This window comes from Oncorhynchus masou, unplaced genomic scaffold, assembly GCF_036934945.1.
Source record: "Oncorhynchus masou masou isolate Uvic2021 unplaced genomic scaffold, UVic_Omas_1.1 unplaced_scaffold_2168, whole genome shotgun sequence".
NCBI lineage: Eukaryota > Metazoa > Chordata > Actinopteri > Salmoniformes > Salmonidae > Oncorhynchus > Oncorhynchus masou.
This window is the reverse complement of record NW_027008645.1, coordinates 33,622-42,500: the sequence shown is the minus strand read 5'-3', so window position 1 is coordinate 42,500 and position 8,879 is coordinate 33,622. Positions and strand designations below refer to the sequence as shown.

Genomic DNA, 8,879 nt, shown 5'->3' with positions numbered 1-8,879 from the left:
AAGAAGGACGGATCTCTGCGTCCTTGCATTGATTACCGTGGGTTGAATAACATCACAGTGAAGAATACCTATCCCTTACCGTTGATGTCCTCAGCCTTTGAAAGGTTACAGGGAGCATCCGTGTTCACTAAGTTGGATTTACGTAATGCATATCATTTGGTTCGCATAAGGGGGGGACGAATGGAAGACCGCGTTTAACACCCCCAGAGGGCACTTCGAATATTTGGTCATGCCTTTTGGGCTATCCAACTCCCAGCGGTTTTCCAGGCACTCGTCAATGACGTGCTGAGAGATATGATTGATCAGTTCATATATGTTTACCTGGATGACATACTGATTTTTCTTCTTCTCTCCAGGAACACGCTCAGCACGTCAGACGAGTGCTTCAGAGGTTGTTGGAGAATGGACTTTTTGTCAAGGCGGAGAAATGCATTTTTCATGCACAATCCGTTCCATTCCTAGGTTACATCGTCTCGACTGAAGGTATTCGCATGGATCCCGACAAGGTTAAGGCTGTGGTGGATTGGCCAAGCCCAGATTCCCGTAAGGCCCTACAGAGGTTTCTGGGATTCGCCAATTTCTACCGGCGTTTCGTTCGCAACTTTAGCCAGATAGTCGCTCCTCTTACCGCCTTAACCTCTCCCAGAGTGACGTTCAGGTGGTCCGATACAGCCGAGGCTGCATTCGCCAAACTCAAGAGCCGCTTTGTTTCGGCTCCCATCCTCATAGCTCCCGATCCCTCGCGTCAGTTCGTGGTGGAGGTGGACGCTTCAGAGGTGGGGGTAGGTGCGGTACTTTCCCAACGTTCCTCTTCTGACGACAAGATGCACCCTTGCGCGTTCCTTTCCCATCGGTTATCACCTGCGGAACGCAACTACGACATTGGCAACAGAGAGTTGTTGGCAGTGAAGTTAGCACTGGAGGAGTGGCGCCATTGGTTAGAGGGTTCGGGGGTACCTTTATAGTTTGGACCGATCACAAGAATTTGGAGTATATCAGAACCGCCAAGCGACTCAACTCCAGGCAGGCGCGGTGGGCACTCTTTTTCGGACGTTTTGACTTCTCTCTCTCGTATCGCCCGGGTTCCAAGAATGTCAAACCCGATTCCCTTTCTCGCATTTTTGACCATTCCGAACGCCCATCCACTCCCGAGTGCATCCTACCCGGGACCCTAGTGGTCTCCACACTCACATGGGAGGTTGAATCGAGGGTCAAAACGGCCTTAGAGGGGGTCACGCCTCCGCCCGGTTGCCCGCCTAATCGGTTGTTTGTGCCGGAGGGGTGTCGGTCCGATGTTATTCGGTGGGGGCACTGCTCCAACGTAGCGTGTCATCCAGGAGTCAGCCGCACTAGCTTTTTGGTTAAGCAACGCTTTTGGTGGCCACTGATGGCTCGTGACATTCACAGTTTTGTCTTGGCTTGCTCGGTTTGTGCCACTGGGAAGACTTCTAATCGACCCCCAGATGGGTTACTCCAACCGCTGTCGGTCCCTTCGAGACCCTGGTCCCACATCGCGCTAGATTTTGTTACCGGCCTCCCGCCCTCCCAGGGCAAGACGGTTGTTTTGACCGTGGTGGACCGGTTCTCGAAGGCGGCTCATTTTATTCCCTTGCCTAAATTACCATCTGCCAAGGAGACAGCGGTAACTGTCGTGGATCACGTCTTTCGCTTACATGGCCTGCCGATGGACGTAGTTTCTGACCGGGGCCCCAATTTGTGTCCAAGTTTTGGCAAGAGTTTTGTAGGTTACTGGGAGCGAGTGTCAGCCTGTCTTCAGGGTTTCATCCCCAGAGCAACGGTCAAACGGAGAGGGCCAACCAAGATTTGGAGAGAGTGTTGCGATGTTTGGTTTCTAAGAATCCCTCTTCCTGGAGTCAACAACTCTCTATGGTTGAGTACGCTCACAATTCGTTACCAGTGGCAGCCACGGGTCTCTCTCCGTTTGAGTGTAGTTTAGGTTACCAGCCACCTATCTTTCCCAGTACGGAGTCCGAGGTCACTGTTCCCTCCGCTCACGCTTTCATCCAGAGGTGCCGTCACGCATGGAGCAGAGCCCGTGAGACTCTTCTCCGGGTGGGGGCACGCACCAAGGCTAAGGCCGATCGCCACCGGTCGAAGCCTCCGGTATACGTCGTTGGCCAAAGAGTGTGGCTTTCTACTAAGAACATTCCACTCCGATCCGTTTCGAACAAGCTTGCCCCCAAATTTATCGGCCCGTTCAAAGTCACCAGGATCATTAGTCCGGTGGCGGTCCGGCTCAAGCTTCCTCCGGCGTATAGGAGAATTCATCCTACCTTTCATGTGTCTAAAATAAAACCTGTGTTTCAGGCACGCATTAACCCGCCGGTCCCGGTTCCCCCGCCGCCACGACTTGTTGATGGGGAAACCACCTTTTCTGTCAATCGTATTTTGGACTCTAGAAGGAGGGGACGCGGATTCCAGTACCTGGTGGACTGGGAGGGTTACGGCCCGGAGGAGAGAAGTTGGGTACCTGCTAGGGACATTCTGGATCACTCCCTTATCGATGATTTCAATCGACAGGTAAATTCGCCTGGGAACGCCTCTTGGCGTTCCTAGGGGGGGGGGTATTGTCACGGTTCATGAATCCACTGCCTTTCTCGCTCTCTCTCGCTCTCTCTCTCTCTCTCTCTCTCTCTCTCCAGTGTTTGTGTGGGCGTGGTTCCCAATCTCGGCCTGATTGTCTGCGCCAGCTGGAACCACTTATCTTCCCTTTATATGTTCTGTTACCAGTGTTTCTTGTTGTCAGATCGTTGTTTCTTCTCTGAGGTTGTGTCGTGTGTCCGTGCTCTTCTCTTGTGTGGATTATCTGCTGTGCTCCTTCCTACTCATCCGGACACACTCCCCTGGTTTTCTCAGCACGTTATCATCGGAAGATGCGCCCGAGTTCCTGGGTCGGATTCCTTCTGAGTACAGTCTGTCTGTCATGTTGCTGCTGTGAACTACATTCATTAAACCATCGTTGCTTGCATCTTGCATCCGCCTCTGTGTTGTAACACCTACAATCTACACTGACCCTACAATCTACACAATCTACACTGACCCTACAATCTACACTGACCCTACAATCTACACAATCTACACTGACCCTACAATCTACACTGACCCTACAATCTACACAATCTACACTGACCCTACAACCTACACTGACCCTACAATCTACACAACCTACACTGACCCTACAATCTACACAATCTACACTGACCCTACAATCTACACTGACCCTACAATCTACACAACCTACACTGACCCTACAATCTACACAATCTACACTGACCCTACAACCTACACTGACCCTACAATCTACACAATCTACACAATCTACACTGACCATACAATCTACACAATCTACACAATCTACACTGACCCTACAATCTACACTGACCCTACAATCTACACAATCTACACTGACCCTATAACCTACACTGACCCTACAATCTACACTGACCCTACAATCTATACAATCTACACAATCTACACTGACCCTACAATCTACACAACCTACACTGACCCTACAATCTACACAATCTACACTGACCCTACAACCTACACTGACCCTACAATCTACACAATCTACACAATCTACACTGACCCTACAATCTACACAATCTACACAATCTACACTGACCCTACAATCTACACTGACCCTACAATCTACACAATTTACACTGACCCTACAACCTTACACAACCTACACTGACCCTACAATCTACACAATCTACACTGACCCTATAACCTACACTGACCCTACAATCTACACTGACCCTACAATCTATACAATCTACACAATCTACACTGACACTACACTGACCCTACAATCTACACAATCTACACTGACCCTACAACCTACACTGACCCTACAATCTACACTGACCCTACAACCTACACTGACCCTACAATCTACACTGACCCTACAATCTACACAATCTACACAATCTACACTGACCCTACAATCGACACTGACCCTACAATCTACACAATCTACACAATCTACACTGACCCTACAATATACACTTACCCTACAATCTACACAATCCACACTGACCCTACAATCTACACTGACCCTACACTGACCCTACAATCTACACAAACTACACTGACCCTACAATCTACACTGACCCTACACTGACCCTACAACCTACACTGACCCTACACTGACCCTACACTGACCCTACAACCTACACTGACCCTACAATCTACACTGACCCTACAACCTACACTGACCCTACAACCTACACTGACCCTACAATCTACACTGACCCTACAACCTACACTGACCCTACAATCTACACTGACCCTACACTGACCCTACAACCTACACTGACCCTACACTGACCCTACAATCTACACTGACCCTACAACCTACACTGACCCTACAACCAACACTGACCCTACAATCTACACTGACCCTACAACCTACACTGACCCTACAACCTACACTGACCCTACAACCTACACTGACCCTACAACCTACACTGACCCTACAACCGACACTGACCCTACAACCGACACTGACCCTACAATCTACACTGACCCTACAACCTACACTGACCCTACGACCTACACTGACCCTACAACCTAACTAACACTACAGAGCCCTAAGTAACACTAGAAAGAGCCCTAACGAACACGACAGAGAGCCCTAACGAACACGACAGAGAGCCCTAACGAACACTACAGAGGGCCCTAACTAACACTACAGAGCCCTAACTAACACTACAGAGCCCTAACTAACACTACAGAGAGCCCTAACTAACACTAAAGAGCCCTAACTAACAGTACAGAGCCCTAACTAAACCTACAGAGCCCTAACTAACACTACAGAGCCCTACCTACCACTACAGAGAGCCCTAACTAACATGACAGAGAGCCCTAACTAACACTAAAGAGCCCTAACTAACACTACAGAGCCCTAACTAACACTACAGAGCCCTAACTAACACTAGAGAGAGCCCTAACTAACACTACAGAGCCCTAACTAACACTACAGAGCCCTAACTAACACTAGAGAGAGCCCTAACTAACACTACAGAGAGCCCTAACTAACACTAAAGAGCCCTAACTAACACTACAGAGCCCTAACTAACACTACAGAGCCCTAACTAACACTACAGAGAGCCCTAACTAACACTAAAGAGCCCTAACTAACAGTACAGAGCCCTAACTAAACCTACAGAGCCCTAACTAACACTACAGAGCCCTACCTACCACTACAGAGCCCTACCTACCACTACAGAGAGCCCTAACTAACATGACAGAGAGCCCTAACTAACACTACAGAGAGCCCTGACTAACACTATAGAGCCCTAACTAACACGACAGAGAGCCCTATCTAACACTACAGAGAGCCCTAACTAGCACTACAGAGAGCCCTAACTAACACTAGAGAGAGCCCTAACTAACACTACAGAGCCCTAACTAACACTACAGAGAGCCCTAACTAACACTAGAGAGAGCCCTAACTAATACTAGAGAGCCCTAACACTACATAGCCCTATTTAACACGACAGAGAGCCCTAACTAACACTACAGAGCCCTAACTAACACTACAGAGAGCCCTAACTAACACTAGAGAGAGCCCTAACTAATACGAGAGCCCTAACACTACATAGCCCTAACTAACACTAGAGAGAGCCCTAGCGAAGACTACAGAGAGCCCTAACTAACACTAGAGAGAGCCCTAACTAACACTACAGAGAGCCCTAACTAACACTAGAGAGAGCTCTAACTAACACTACAGAGCCCTAACTAACACTACAGAGAGCCCTAACTAACACTACCAGAGAGCCCTAACGAACACTACAGAGAGCCCTAACTAACACTACAGAGCCCTAACTAACACTACAGAGAGACCTAACTAACACTACAGAGCCCTAGCTAACACTACAGAGAGCCCTAACTAACACTAGAGAGACTAGAGAGCACTAACTTCACGTAGGATTTAATTTCTAAGCTAATAAATGACTCTCTTTGTTGGCTTGCGGAGGATCAGTGTTGAATGGGAAGGATTAGCCAGGAGATTTCCTTCACGACTCTACAGGGCGCCTCTCGGCGTGCCTGCACCTCATAATAGAAAACCAACATATGGAAATCCATAGAGGTCAGGGTTAGATACAAGGTGCTGATTAACTAGCTGATGAGGAATGAAATCGCTCTCCTGTAGGTTTGAGTATATTTTGTTAAACTTTCAATTATGATAATCCCCCCCAAAAATGTGTACCATTACCTTCATGCTCAATCGGTTGACATTTCTAAAGAGCTGACTGAAAATAGTCAGTCAATCTCCGGCCTGAAGCTTTAACGTGGCAGATCAATCTGTCTTATCTAGAACCGCTATACGGCGGCCATTTTGGAGACGACTGGAGTTTGCAGAAAGAAAGCATTGAAGTAGATTTTCTCTCTTATTCTCATATGAGCACGTCAACATCATTCTTCAATTCCATATGAGAAATGTCAGATTTATTCACTTCTCATTCTCTGGCTTTCAGAGGATAACTAAGAGGATAACTAAGATGATAACTACAAGGATAACTAAGAAGATAACTAAGAGGATAACTAAGAAGATAACTAAGAGGATAACTAAGAGGATAACTAAGAAGATAACTAAGAGGATAACTAAGAGGTTAACTACAAGGATAACTAAGAAGATAACTAAGAGGATAACTAAGAGGATAACTAAGAAGATAACTAAGAAGATAACTAAGAAGATAACTAAGAGGATAACTAAGAAGATAACTAAGAAGATAACTAAGAGGATAACTAAGAGGATAACTAAGAAGATAACTAAGAGGATAACTAAGAAGATCTAAGCAAAGCAAGGTGATGATGTTTGTGTGCTGCCTGTCTGTGTGTGAGATGATGATGAGTGTGTGCTGCCTGTCTGTGTGTCTGTGTGTATTCTGGATGACCAGGAGGACCCACTGTCCGTCTTCCTCTCAAAACCCTTACGCCCTTCATCCTCAAACGTCAAATGCAATCAGAGGAGCTGCCAGCCAGCGTGCAAACCCTCCTCCGGTCATCGTGTCCTGTCTGCCTGGCTCTGAGTCTGAGCAGTGATTAAAACCCTAATCTTCTCTCCCATCCAAGGAAAACATTTTCCCTGCTCAATCACCAGGGCAGTTTCAAGCTTTTTGGGATGGACAAGAGGGCCACCATGACGGCGCCCAGTGTAAGGATCTGTCAAGAAGTTGGCACAAGCCCAAATAATACACAATAGTGTTAAAATCAACACTTAAAGAAATACCTTTTAACACTATCTCAGAGTACATATGGTCTAAAGAGTGTAAACATTACTGTGATTAAAATGTTATTATGGGTGTTACTGTAACACTTTGTAGTTAAAAAAATTAACACTGCATTACACTTGCCAGTGTTACTGGCAATTAACACAAATCATAATTTGCATATTTCTCATGGTGCCTTTTCTTTTCGATTGAATTGTAGAATTACCACCAATTACTGTATTAGTTAGTGACAGAGATATGGCGAATGTTATCATTAAAATGTACTTATGTATTTATGATAATACATTACATATATCATAAGGCCTTACTTTGATGGCCTAGTTTAACCTTAACACAGTGGTGTTAGGAAACTCCTGGTTTACAAGCCGCATCTGACCTGCAAGTCACATTATGCTGGCTTGCAAAGTGATGTTTAATTCCGTTAAGGAATACAGTCAGAGTTAGGATAACCAATAGTTTGAAATTGTTATCGCCATAACTGCGATTCCTGGGAGTGCTTTCTGATGAGGATCATCAAAGGTAAGTGGATATTTATAATGCTATTTATTTACACCAACCCTTGAGGTTGTTTTACACCACTGAGAGTTAATTTCCCTCTTACAGAGTTAATTTAACTCCTGATTCAACACTAGAAAATGTTTGAAAAATCAACGCTTGCCAATTTGCTGTTTACCTCTCAGGCCAAACTTCTCAGCAACCTGCCAGTAACCTAAATCAGAGACAGTTGAAGTGAACCAAACTTCTCAGGCCTGCATAATGTGACTTGCAGGTCTGATGCGGCCTGTAAACCAGGAGTTTCCTAACACCGCTGTGTTAAGGTTAAACTAGGCCATCAAAGTAAGGCCTTATGATATATGTAATGTATTATATTCTGTCGGCCAACAGGTAAAGGGTCCGGCCCGGATGATTGAATCAATAAGGTGGGAGAGGAGAGGCAGCGGTTACCGGAGCCTGAGCCTGAGCCGGAGCCGGAGCCTGACCCTGAGCCGGAGCCTGACCCTGAGTCGGAGCCGTAGCCTGAGCCGGAGCCTGACCCTGAGCCGGAGCCTGAGCCTGAGCCGGAGCCTGACCCTGAGCCTGAGCCTGACCCTGAGCCTGACCCTGACCCTGACCCTGACCCTGAGCCGGAGCCTGACCCTGAGCCGGAGCCTGACCCTGACCCTGAGCTGGAGCCTGACCCTGAGCCGGAGCCGTAGCCTGAGCCTGAGCCTGAGCCTGAGTCGGAGCCGGAGACAACATGATGGAAATGTAACTGGAAAACTGCAGGGGGGGGGATATCTCTCACAGTCGCTCAGACAAACAAACAGAAACTAAACAGATAATAAAGAGATACGTTGAGGAACACTGAGGGACTTCTTGGGGAATCAGCCTCACAGAGCACAACAGTGAAGCCAAGGGGGTCACTTCAACTGTCTCTGGTTTAGGTTGTTGGCAATCAGAGAGATAAACAGCCTCTAGGAGCAGTAGAGGGGTAAAGACTGCAGAGACCATACAGGTAACTTGAACTGTGTAGCCGTACCGGAGATAGAGTTTAGGTTCCCGTCAACCACTGTGGAGCAGAGGGTGGAAAAACAGACTCACAGATACAGTATAAAAGTAGAGGCTGAGGAGATCAGC

The 8,879-nt window shown here is 47.1% G+C and overlaps 1 long non-coding RNA gene across 1 annotated transcript; it reads left to right on the top strand.

Moving 5' to 3' along the window:
* The first annotated feature begins 363 nt into the window (after window positions 1-363).
* On the top strand, window positions 364-2,994 carry LOC135533028 (uncharacterized). The gene is made up of 2 exons (XR_010454435.1): window positions 364-2,541; window positions 2,664-2,994. It is a non-coding gene; the product is annotated as an uncharacterized LOC135533028 (long non-coding RNA).
* Window positions 2,995-8,879: the final 5,885 nt, after the last annotated feature.